General features: G+C 33.0%; 1 protein-coding gene across 2 annotated transcripts in view; it reads right to left on the bottom strand.

Annotated features, from left to right (window-relative positions):
• Nucleotides 1-13072, bottom strand: part of LOC111001461 (somatostatin receptor type 2) — a 74633-nt gene that overhangs the window by 30387 nt on the left and 31174 nt on the right. Inside the window, exon 2 of one of the 2 annotated variants that reach the window (XM_045630121.1) lies at nucleotides 11134-11191. The exons of the other annotated variant lie outside the window; for it this stretch is intronic. The gene's annotated coding sequence lies outside the window, so the exon portion shown is untranslated. The remainder of the gene's footprint in view (nucleotides 1-11133; nucleotides 11192-13072) is intronic. 2 annotated transcript variants of the gene reach the window in all.

Below are 13072 nucleotides of genomic sequence, written 5' to 3' on the forward strand. Positions count from 1 at the left end.
ATTCAGTGAGTCGGACAAAATGAAGTAAAAATTGCTCCGTCTGAAGTTGATACGAGTTTTGACTCGTGTCGACCCGATGCACTTGACGAATACCTATCTCAGATTGGGGACAGGGCTGGCTCAAGTTTTCAAGTTCTGCGTTAATTATAACATAATTAACTTCGAATAACGTTATATTACCAGAAACTCTGAAACCCAGCTGCAAAGTAAAGAATTTTCGTACTAGTTCGACTTCTTCAAAAAATGAGCTTGCAAGCCTTCTGGTACAGAAGAAGCTTAGTTGCCCAGTATCGGAGGTACTAATTAACATCAGATGATATGCTGCCCGTAAAACAAGCACAAAAAAATATTAAAACATGGAGGCGTAAATTTTATCACAAATGCTAGTTTTAATTACGATTGGATTTTTTTGCACATAATACATATAATTTAAGGTTCAAGGACATCGTAAACATATTATACATAATACAATTTTGCGAGGTGGTCAAACTACGCAGATTTCAGTCAACTTTATTTAGCTAATTAAATACACATGTAGACATCCCTGTTGTGACAGACGACAAGGGTAGCAATATTCGAGGAGAGTGAACTGTGAATAGTTCTTATTTATGAGGGAAGACATTCGTGTGGAATATCCTTACACATTTTTTATTACTTTATTATATTTAGTTCTACACAAAAAGTACAAAAGACGGGAATAATTGTCATTTTATTACTAATGCATGAAAGATAATCTCTAAGTTAAAATAAACAAAGAAATGTAAATTAGTGCACAAAGCCTTTTATCTTGAAAGAACACAACAGTGCATGCTATATTATTCACTTTTAGTCTAAAGCAAGTGAATATATTATTTTCTCCTCCCTTTTTACTCAAATAGTATAGTTTAATTGTCAATATTATGAACTAACGTGTTTGATTCATTAAATCACTTAATCTATATAGGCCGGACTTTATAGACCGAATGCAAAATTCCACATAATTCCAAGGCATCCACAAAATGCCTTCCTTGTCCCCACAAGGAAGGCATTTTGTGGATTGTGGAGGGCGAGACAGTCTCATAAAATAAATAACATTTGTTGTAATCGATTGTACCAATTAAACAGCTATTTGTCGTTGTATCTATTTTTTGATAATAATTGTTGTTTGACCGGAAATTGAACCTCGAAATGAAACATACTGTGCGTTTAAAGAAAAACACTTTTTTACTGATTATAGTTATGTATTATTGTATTTAAACTTATAATTATTCAGACATAATTTTAAATTTAACCGACGTTTCGCGTGCTTTACAGACAATACTATGCGTTACCAAATATACCACTGAATACATGTAAAGGTGTAGACGCCACATAAAAAAAATTCCTAACTAAATATGTTAATTACATGAATTAACACATCGGCCTGAAGGGGCAAGGTAGCAAGGCAGGCAAGGAAAGAGACAATTTACATCTTGACCCGATACGATTAATTGATTATTGCATGCCATGCATATGCCAATAACAATGCAAGTCATGGTCATCGCTCTGATCTCTCATTTCTTCTCTCTCTTTGATCTATCCTGAATCATAAGCCAGGTATTAAATTCATTATCGTAAAGTATTGTGTTTAAGGGTTTTTCTAATCATAAAGTTTATGATGTCGCATAGTTCTCAAATTATATAATACTACTATTTAGTTAGTGATACAAATATAGATACAAAATACATGTCGCAAAAATTTATAAAAAAAAAATATTGAGGCATGACTTATGTTCGCTGGCGGTTGTTGGATATATGTTCGAATATATGTTGAATAAAACTATTTGTTTCAAGCTGGGTGTCAAATGGCTGCAATCGTTCAAAACATACGGTATTATAAAGCTATAACTAATATAACAAAAAACTAACTTTATTGATTATGATTTTAGGGTTATCCTTAAGTGACACTTCTGTTACATATAAAGAATTGACGACCTATTGGACATTATCGGAAACGATAAAGTTAAATTACAATTTATGAGTATGGGAAAACTATGCGTTCATTTTTGTACAATTGTACGATGATGGCTAACATTTTGTGTGCGTATAATTATTAACTAATGTTAGGTTACATAACTGTGTAAATAATTAAGAAAAAGAACGACTAAATGTTTACGAAACACTAACATGATAAAGAAAGTCATTAATTTGTAATAAGTGAAATGTGAAGACACGACATACTTTAAAACCTACTTATAAGGCAAGAGTTTCCAGTAATATAAGCCACAAGGCAAACACTACTTAGTTTGCTCTCCCAACTCTGAGGTCATAGGTTCGATCCTTGGTTGTACACTAACCTTCGCTAAGGAAATGCAAGGAAACTGTTTACAGGAAAAATGGTTGATCACCCACTTGACTATCAGAAATTATCCCGAAACAGATACAGAAATCTGATTCTCTGGACTAAAAGTTTGTAGCATTGATACAATAAAACGCAAGTAGACAACAACCTTAAATATATTTGGTATATATAACTATCAATAAATAAATTAAATATATATTTTCCACTAACCAATAAATTAAATATGTATTTTATTTTATTGGTTAGTACATATTTTAACATCAATTAATTTAATAATAGCGTATTTGCAAATATACAATAAAATAATAAAATATTTCATTTTTATAGGTAAAAGAAAATTCATCTTCTCTTGAAATCTTTAAAATTAGTTCCCGTTTCAAATCACATTTTTAAAGGTTTCGATTTAAAAAGTTGACATAAACGAGCTTTTAACCATGAGCTTGTTTAAAAGCTTAGGACATTTAATCTGAGAAGTTTGTTTTTATTTTTAATCTAAGTTCATTCTGTTTGCTTGTGGCCTCCGCTTTTATAGATCTTTTCTGTCTAATTAATTTGTTTAAGCTTTTCTCATACCATCGCTAGCAATACAACTTTGCACTTTCAAACTTATATTTATTAATTAGAGTTTCCATCAGTGCTGCCAAATTAAAATTATTTTATACATTAGTGAATTACCGACACTAACATAGATTTTATTGTCGATAAAGCAGCTATTTTCAAGTGAATTACAATAACTATCAATGTGAATGTATATTAACAAATTTTAAAAGTCAATATTAAAAAAAGCTAATATTATATATTTATTAAGCTTATGTTGTAATTTTCCGTCATTATATGTATGAACCCGCGGCTATAGCATGCTTTTCTATGCCGGCGATTACTTTGCGCGCGCATCGTACATTCGCATATCGCGCAGATGTATGTGCTATTTCGCGCCAAGCATTTTCTGTTGTAGTAAATTGTACACTTGTATTTAAAGTAAAACATCTCGTATGTCATGTTTAGAGGGAGAAATTATATTTTCAATTTCAGTGCATAACGGATAATAAACACTAAAATAATGTAAATATTATCGATCTATTTGACATTTCAATGATATATCAGCTAAAATACAGTAAAAACATTGACAATAGAATCGTATTTCGTATTCAAAGCGTACATTATTTCGAGCCAAACATGAATACATTCAGTTTCGCGCATTACATTATTATGATTGTCAAGAGGCCAGCGGCTGCCGACGTAAGGTTCCGACCGCACTGCGTAGGCATATTATTACTATTATCAATGAAGTTAGGTGTAATAACTATTACTTTTTAGGAACTATTAAATAGCTTAACATTACGATTTTGTTGCGATTTCGTCACAACGTTAATGCCTCGATGTCCACTTTTAAGTTTCATGTATGAAAATAATAATGAAATATACTACCCTAATCATCTTGATGTTTTTAAGCAATTAGCAAGATATAGAGAAACTAGAAAATGTTTGCTTCTTAATTCGGTGTTTAAACTTATTGTAATTATAACATTTTAGTGGTTAGCCTGTCATTTATTTGTGCTTATAAAGTTATTTTTATTTGTTTACAGAAAACCCTGTAATGCGGACCACACCTTAGCTGGCGATATTGTATGTTTACACATCTGATCTCCCATTGCCGACTATTGTTTGCATTTTGTTAACCTCTTGAATAATTTTGGGCTTTGGGTTATACTGTTATATAACGAATAAAACATTTTATAACATTATTAAATAATTGATGACTTCACTGTAAAATTTAAAAATTATTTTCTTCTGAGCGTATTTCACGTGTCACATAACACGTGAAATGCGCTCAGCTGATGTTAAGTGATATGGAAACGCCCATGGATGAAACTCAGCTGCAGGTCCGAAACACGCCTCTGAACACTCTCATTGGTAAATGCGGTAGAAATGATAATTTCCGTACGAAATGAAAATGCATTTTTAATTGAAGTACTGTAATATTATTAAAATTTAAACCAACATAAAAGTCTCGGCAAAAACAAAAAATATTTTTTTAAGAGACTCAATGTCACCGTGTCGTTTAAAGCAGGCCATGTCCTCTAAAACTGACCATTATTTGAAGCCTAAAGGGTTGGCGTCTGGACTAGTCGAGGGCCAGTCTTCAGCTATTATAAAGTCCGGAATGCTGGTTTTAAACAAGGCTTGGGTATTTCGCCCCTTGTGTGCATAATCGTGCTGGAAGTCCACGGCATATTTTTAAACAGTGTATTACTGAGAGATATACAACATAATCCAAGATTTTGTATGTGTGACTTGTTGATATCACGCCCCACCAAATCATCACTGACGCAGGATGATGATCACGTTGTACCTTTCCGACCACTTGAGCGGCTTCTATAGGGCTGTGAGCGTACACTTTATCATTTTGCTTAGTGTAGTGTTCTTCAATTAAGTTACTATTAGTAACTAGCTAAGATCCAAACTTGGTATGCACAAAACTTTGTATTTATTCATTATCATTTTTATACGTGATCAGCCATCTGTGCCACACACGCCATAAATTTTTGTATCGCAGACGTTTTCCTAACGATGTTTTCCTTCACCATATCTTTAAGTATTAATTGGCGCATATCGAATAACACTATTGTTAGCCAGTCGGGGTTCTTGGCTACTGCTCGTAGAATTACTGACACTTTGCGAATTAAATCTATCATTTAATAGAAGCACTTAAGGGACCATATTTGTCATACCGTCCGTTTCGAACGTGCACAAAGTGATTGTCGTGGGCAAAGTGGCAACAGGCCACGGACAGCAAACCGCTTCCACGTCACGATTTCAACGAGTTTCCCCTGAACAGCAACGCTAAGAGAAACTAAAGAACGAGCTATATCACTAACAGTGAGGCTGTCAACTTATAGTGACTCGTGTCAGCAATTAAGAATTTGACTCAGAAGATGGAATCATATTATATATTTTTATATAATTTATGATTAATATTTATGTAATAACTATACTACAGTTTGACTCGCGTACATCTCTTTAAGCATATCGGTTTAATATAAAGACTTTTTTCTAAGACAGATGGATTTTAAGGAGAAATATTGAAAGTGGGACTGAATAGAAGATTTTAAATAATAATAAGATTGTTAACCACATAAACGTTAGATGAAGGGCTGTTGTAAAAAACAGTAAAAAATAATTTACAAGAATTTAAAATGACTTTATTATGAAACATTCTTTAATCTCAACCATTGAATAGCTTATAAACGTATTGTTCTTGTGCTATAAAGGGCCATTCAAGTAAATGTGTGTCTCTTAAAAGTTTGACACTCCACTGGGTTAATTATTTTCTACTGAAAATAATTAAAAATGTTTAAATTAGGATAGGATAGGATTAACTATAGTACACCCGTAATTTAAATCCCTCCATACACCATTCTCCTCTCATACAAATAACCAAAATTAATATTATGGTTGGAACTTGCCTTACTTAATAATATTATGAAGAAGAGATTTGACAAATTGATATTTGATCTGTATACGAGTATTGGCAAATATGTCTCTGTAAATATTTGTAACGGCTTATGCGAGTATTTGATACATTGATGTACTTTTGTGGGTATGTTTTTTTTAGTTTTTAAGACTTAATATTAAAGATTTCTCGTTCGTAAACATGACTAGACACACTGGAGTGGATTATATAAAATGAATGATTTATTTTTTGCTATAAAGACACATTGAAATAGTTACTCACATAGATGCTTACGACGACGCTATACACAAATAATTTGTCTTTGCAAAAGGTATAAACATAATATAAATAAATATAAATATACTTTAGTAAAACATAAGAACTTCTTTAATCTATCGATTTGTTCGCTTATGTTCCGACAAAAAGTCAGATGGACCTGTTCGGAGAAAAATATTGTGAGCCTGCCACTACTTATAAGAAAGATGCATATTAAAAAAATATTTTTTAAATTATACATGCGGTAGTTGATCAAATTTTTTACTGTGATGTTCAATTAATCACACTTATGAACGTCAGAAAAGATATATATATATATATATATATATATATATTAAATGCATTAATTAAATTTAACATTTACTGCTAGTTCTCAAATCAAGCGCGTAGAACGGAACTGGCAATAAACTCTCCGCCACTCTTATTGAATTTTGTCATATTTTATGGAGAGAGACAACCCGACACATGGACGCCGCCACGAGCATATTTAGCTTAACAATACCCTATCCACTAAGTATACGTTGCAACATGTATGATTACTTTTTAATTTCATTCACTATAATGTAGAAAAAAATAAATTACTCTCTCCATAGTTGCCTATCATTCAAAAAAATCAAATATACAACTACACGCAATACTCATCGAGCGAGTTTGCTTATCTTGCCGAAGCCGCGTACAAATTATTTAAAGAAATCTATTAGGTATGAGAGTGTGCAATTATTTAATCAATTACCATCTCAAATTCAAATTCATCGCAATATTGGAGTGTTTGACAAATTCAAAAGGGCAGTAAAGATGCATGTTTGAATGAACACAGTTGACTGAAATTAAGACGGCTTATGGCGACGTGTATTTCGCTCGTATATATACATATTAATATTAAGTTTCTCATGTAAATAAAATATTTTTTTTGTAATGAGAAATAAAGTTATTTAAACAAAAAATTAATAATACTCCAGTTCAGTAGGTCATCTAACGAACCGTTTGCTCGATGTTCCACAAAAAATAACGGCAATTCCGAGTTGTGACTCATAAAATCCCAAATAGAAATTCTATTTTCATCGCCACAATATATTGTGAATCAAAATTATAACTCATAAATTGTGCGAATGTTGCGGTCACAAAGAATTGTATATAGGTTACCGGAGCGGAGGGTGGCGAGAGGGTAGAATGAAATACAGTCCTCTGACTATTAACTATAGGAACTGCCTGTCGAAGGATTTGTACAGGTATTGTTCCAGAAAGGAATGACGCGCCTCATTTAAAAGGCTAAATGAAAACTGAATTGCGATTCAGAACAAAATTGTACGATTATTAGTGGACTGTATCTGGTATTATTATTATATTAATTACTGGTGTATAGTTTGTAATTGCCGCAACAGCAGTAGTTAGAAATATTGAAACACACATACATAAATGGATACTTTTTTGATTGAACTGATTTTAACCAGTCTATATTTGAAAAAAAAATGAATTTCTTTTTACGAAAAAAGTGTTTTTTTACATTTCTCATTATTATTATACTGTTGTAATAATTATACAGTGAATAATTATTACAACAGTATAATTGTATAGTATTAGTAATTATTAGTACAGTACAAGTATGTGCCATATGAAAAATAAATGTAATATGTGATATGTGATATATGTATCTCCGAACTGAATCTTAAAAGGCGAGCCCTGTAGCAAAAGACATTTAAAGCAAATTGTCTTTACCTCTAGTTATGGGAATGTGCTACAGCAAAATAAACTTGTTAGAGGTCCATCATTATATCGATCAAGATATTTGCGGACCAATTCTTAAAATTCTACACACTTGCGAGTTTTAACGGTGTAAATGCGGTATTTTTACAAATTACCACTTTTGTTTACCTCCTACTAATTTAATATCCATCTAATGAACTTATTTTAACAACCAACTGACTATTTTAGACTGTGGCAGTAATGAAATTGCAATAAAACCGTGACCCATCTTTAAGCGCCGCTAACACATTAACGTCGCTTTGCTTATCATAAAACTGGAAACAAAATACATTGTTTACCGTCCATACTTGCTTGGAAGCAATTTGAGCATTCCTTTGTTTTACGACACACCCGTCACAAGATTAGTCATTTGATTGAAAACATCTGACACAAGAGTCGATTAGCTCACACTGATTTTAACCCAATTATTTTGACATGCGTATAAAAATAAGTATTTCTATAGAAACTATTCTTTTAATATTTTAAGTAAAATGAGTTGGGTCTTTGAAATATTGAGAAACAATTCGACTTAGGGTCCTTTAAGAAAAGAGTGTACCAATTCTTAAAAGGCTGGCAACGCACTCGCTAGCCCTCTGGCATTGAGAGTGTCCATAGGCGGCGGTATCACTTAACATCAGATGAGCCTCCTGCCCGTTTGCTCCCTGTTCTATATAAAAAATTTTTTTTTGTATGTCAGTATACAGTTGTGCCTAGTCTGAGTTGTTTATAGAATCTCCAATGGCATATATGTATCGGCGTAGTAGCTTCGGCGTGCAACTCTCATCCCTGAGGTCGTAGGTTCGATTCCCGGCTGTGCACCAATGGACTTTCCGCTACGTAATTTACATTCGCTCGAACAATGAAGGAAACCCAAAAAGCCGGCGGAGTGCACAGGAGGCTGATCACCTATTTGCCTATTCGTTAGACAAATGATCATGAAACATGTACAGAAATCTGAGGCGAAGACTTAAAAAGTAAAGGTATAAAACTATTTTAGACTTATTAAATCTTTACTAAATCCCTTAAGCAGGTGTGTATCTTAAAAATCAGCCTAAAATGGCGCTGTGCCATCAAATGACGCCTCGCTACTCAACTTATTTTCGTACAACGCTGGGGATCCATTGCTATGATAGAAAAATAAAGGTTCAAACATTTTTCTAGCTTCGTGAGCAATATCTCACAGCGATCGCGACAGAGATAGTTTTTTGATTCCATCCCTAATAAATATGTGCGTCGTTTATGAAAAAATATATTATGTTTTAGTACAGCATAGTATGGAAGGATAACCTAATATTAATATTCTTGTATAAAATGCTCTTTGGCGAATTTTGTGAACGTTTTTGACATTCATAAGCATGCCCTAAGATGCATCTAAACTGAATAAACGAAGTTTGATTTGATTTGATATTAAATCAAAATTAATGTAAAAAAATAGTTTAGTTTTTGTACTAGTTTCGTGATAATTTGTTTTTCTTAATAAGCAGATATGTGACCATTCTTCTATATTGACTACATGCCGGTTTTTCTCCACCGTACGAATGCGTGTTCATTGCCAACATACAAAAAAAATCCATTTATGCGGTCATTCGAACACACAACCTCAGAGTTCCTCTCAACCCACTTGGCTCAAGCCATTTGGCTAACATAGCTCCAATCCCAATAAGTATCACACGAAAGCGTTCGTTTGATAAATGCTATAACCGTAGGATAATTTGTCCTGAAACGTTAGCAATATATCACAGCGATCTGGACAGAGTTTCTGATAGGCACTTTCGCTGGTAAATATTAGGAAATGATTGTTGTTTGATCCAGGCATGTAATCCAGTAATCTCTGCCTGCGGCGAAGATCAAAACATACCCTTAATCCCATCACTCTACTTCGATCATTTTACATATAATTTTATATTTTTTTATATATAAGCTGATGTATTAAAGATATGCGAAATATTAACTCGATCCTAGACTAACTAGATTTCTCATTCCATTGTATTTTGAATTATTTTAAAGAAATTTTATTAACTATGTATGTGTGTTACGTTAATATTTTAATCGGCAGGTGGATTGTAAAATCATTCGTCACTAACCCTGGTGTTACAAAGACGAGAACATTACCTTTAACTTTAAATATACTCAAAATATATTTGACGGAATCTTATATAACATGTAATAAATAAATAAATCTTAAGGTTTGTTCAAACAGCGGACGGGGCGGGACGGCGGCTCTTTGTATATCCTATATTAATTAGTACATTACAACTGCTTACGTCGCGTCTGCGTCCTGCTCTTCCGCCCACTGTCTGACCAAACTATTAAGCCGAGCTGGATTCAACGTGCGACTCTCATCCTCGTGGACCACTGAATTTTGTCTATGTACGCGTAATAGATACAGAAATCTCAGGTGAATCCTAAAAAGTGTTGGAGGGCACTGGTTCTTAGTATAACATATATCTGTTCTTAATCACTCGCATATTTTAATTTTAAATCTAAAAAAAACAAAAGATAATAAGATAGAAAGAAAGAAGAGAAACTATTATCTAGGATTATTGTCCACCTATAAATCAATTACAAGTGGAATATTACTCTAATTAGATCAATACTAACGAAGTGAATTACTAGTTAAATAATTAAGCTTACAAGTTACAATTACTGCCTACTATAAAAGTATGTATTTAGGCAAAACTCCATTTTAAAATTTGACCTATTTTACTTTCTATTGAGGCAGTTATGTAATAATATGCCGTGTCGCTAAGTTGGAAAGAGTCATACTTCATAGTTTTGTGGATATATTAATACACATTGTTTACGTATTTATAAAACTGTGGGCCAACGGACCGGTAAGTCACGTAATGTAATGATATTGCGACCAAGAGACAATCACTCACTGCCAGAAGGCTCGCGATTTAGTTAGCTAGCCCCTTAAAACTTGGCTACATAGTTGTGTTGGTTTGAAGAACTTTTAACATAAAAAGCGCATCAAAAAACTCAAAAAAACTATTCAGTTGTTAACTGAAAGACAGGATAGAAATACTTCAGCTGCCGACTGAAGTATTTCCGAACCAATTCGACTTAGAGTCCTTCAAGAAAAGAGCGTATCAATTCTTAAAAGGCCGGCAACGCACTCGCAAGGTCTCTGGCATTGAGAGTGTCCATGGGCCGCGGTATCACTTAAAATCAGGTGAGCCTCCTGCCCATTTGCCCCGTGTTCTATAAAAAAAAATAGAGATTCGCATTTCAAAAAAAACTCTAATTGAAAGGTAATAATTACGATTAAACTGAAATATTAATTTCATAAAAATTTAGGCAATTACAATTAATCATTTAAATACCAATAAATACATACCGTGACTGAGGAATTCTTCGAGCGTAGTTTGTGAATATTAATTGCCTCTCAACAATATCTGGAACAAAATATAAATCATGTCTGTTTAGATGTATTTAACTTTTCAACATTTTAAATATAATTTATCGTCGTGAATTATGAAATAGTCAAGCCACATAGTAAATTACTGGAAATCATAGAATTACCTAATAATAAATTATATTTACTAATTATTTCATTCAATGATCATTACAATTGTGGCAAAAGCGATTAATCAAACTTATTTTTTATGCTTACGGACTTAACTGAGATAAGCAACTTTAATAAATAAATAAATCAGTGGCGCTACAACCTCTTTAGGTCTTGGCCTCAGATTTCTGAATCTGTCTCATGATCATTTTTAAATCTAATGGGCAAGTAGGTGATCAGCCTCCAGTGCCTGACACACGTCGTTGACTTTTTGGGTCTAGGACATGTCAGTTTCCTCGATGTTTTCCTTCACCGTTCAAATGTTAAATGCGCACATAGAATGAAAGTCCATTGGTGCACAGCCGGGAATCGAACCTACGACCTCAGGAATGATAGTCGCACGCTGAAGCCACTAGGCTATCACTGCTTTGATACAACTTTATCATACATTAAAAATATCTTGAACTAATTGTAAGCTTTATATACATTTATGTACATAGGCAAATATTATAGTAAGATAAATACAGAGCAACAAATTAGTACTCTATTCGTGCGATTTTCGGTTGTTGCTGATAATAACACAATTTGGCTATGACAACACAATTTCGATAGCTTCTATATACACCTCGGAACGTAATCAAAAATACGAGTACAGTGAGCGTAATTGTAAACCGAAAAGCAATCTTCAGGCGCTGATTGCGTCTATAAAGTGATAGTGTGTGGGCGGGCTGACAAATGGCGCACGGTGTTTTGTTTATATCTATTGCGTTGTACTGGTTAATTACAATAATAATTGTAGTCAGGTATTACAACAAAATCTAACATATTTCATGTCATATTTCACAATAATCCTTAACTAAATAAGTATAGGCTAGGTTTTATAAACTACTTATAGGAGTAGTGGGTTCGAAACAAACTTAGTCTAAATAATATACAAGAAATTAAATTTGAAAACGTTTTCCGATTTTGTTTACAAAAGCTAATAAATTTTTTCGTAAAATGCAAAACCGACTGTCGATTTACATTCAAATTTTCCGACAAACAAAATTCACAAATATAGTTTAACTTTTAAATAACAATTTTAAAACTTTAGTGATTATTTAGTATTCCTGTTTATGTAAAAATATTTTTTATACATTATTCAAAGACCATCAGTGGACCGAACGTTTTAACTACTAATCATGGAATTACCAGTGTTACCTGTTATAGATTAGCTATAATGGGTGTGGCACTAGTCTTGTTTGAATGCATCGGCTGCACCCGACAGAGGTGATCGACAACGTAATTATCACGTCATACTATGCACATAATGTTATTAATAGGAACAATAGAGCAATCTGCATTGTTACAGAATGAGGGGATATATATTAATATTTAACCAACGGCGTTACATACCTGAAATTGGATTCATTTTTTAAATACTTCTGTATCTGGCACGTCGATTAATTATCGATATAAGTGCACACTCGGGGTTAGAATGCGCAGTGCGTTCACTCAGCATTAAGAGTCGCACGCTTAACTTCCCATTCTAAATAAATAAATTAGTAGATCTTTTGATTGGTGTAAAAAGTTATATGAATTTCAAATTTTTATTTTTTATGGGCAAGACCGGGTTTTCTAGTTTGATAATTTTTCTTCCCTCACAGTACGAGCAAATATAATGCACTGCAGGTATTCGAACGCACGACATCAATTCAAATATTGTCAGTACTTTTAGTAGAAACAATTTTTAATTGGGAACCAGCCAATTTTATTCTTAAGCCAGGTCACT

This window comes from Pieris rapae, chromosome 11, assembly GCF_905147795.1.
Source record: "Pieris rapae chromosome 11, ilPieRapa1.1, whole genome shotgun sequence".
Lineage (NCBI taxonomy): Eukaryota > Metazoa > Arthropoda > Insecta > Lepidoptera > Pieridae > Pieris > Pieris rapae.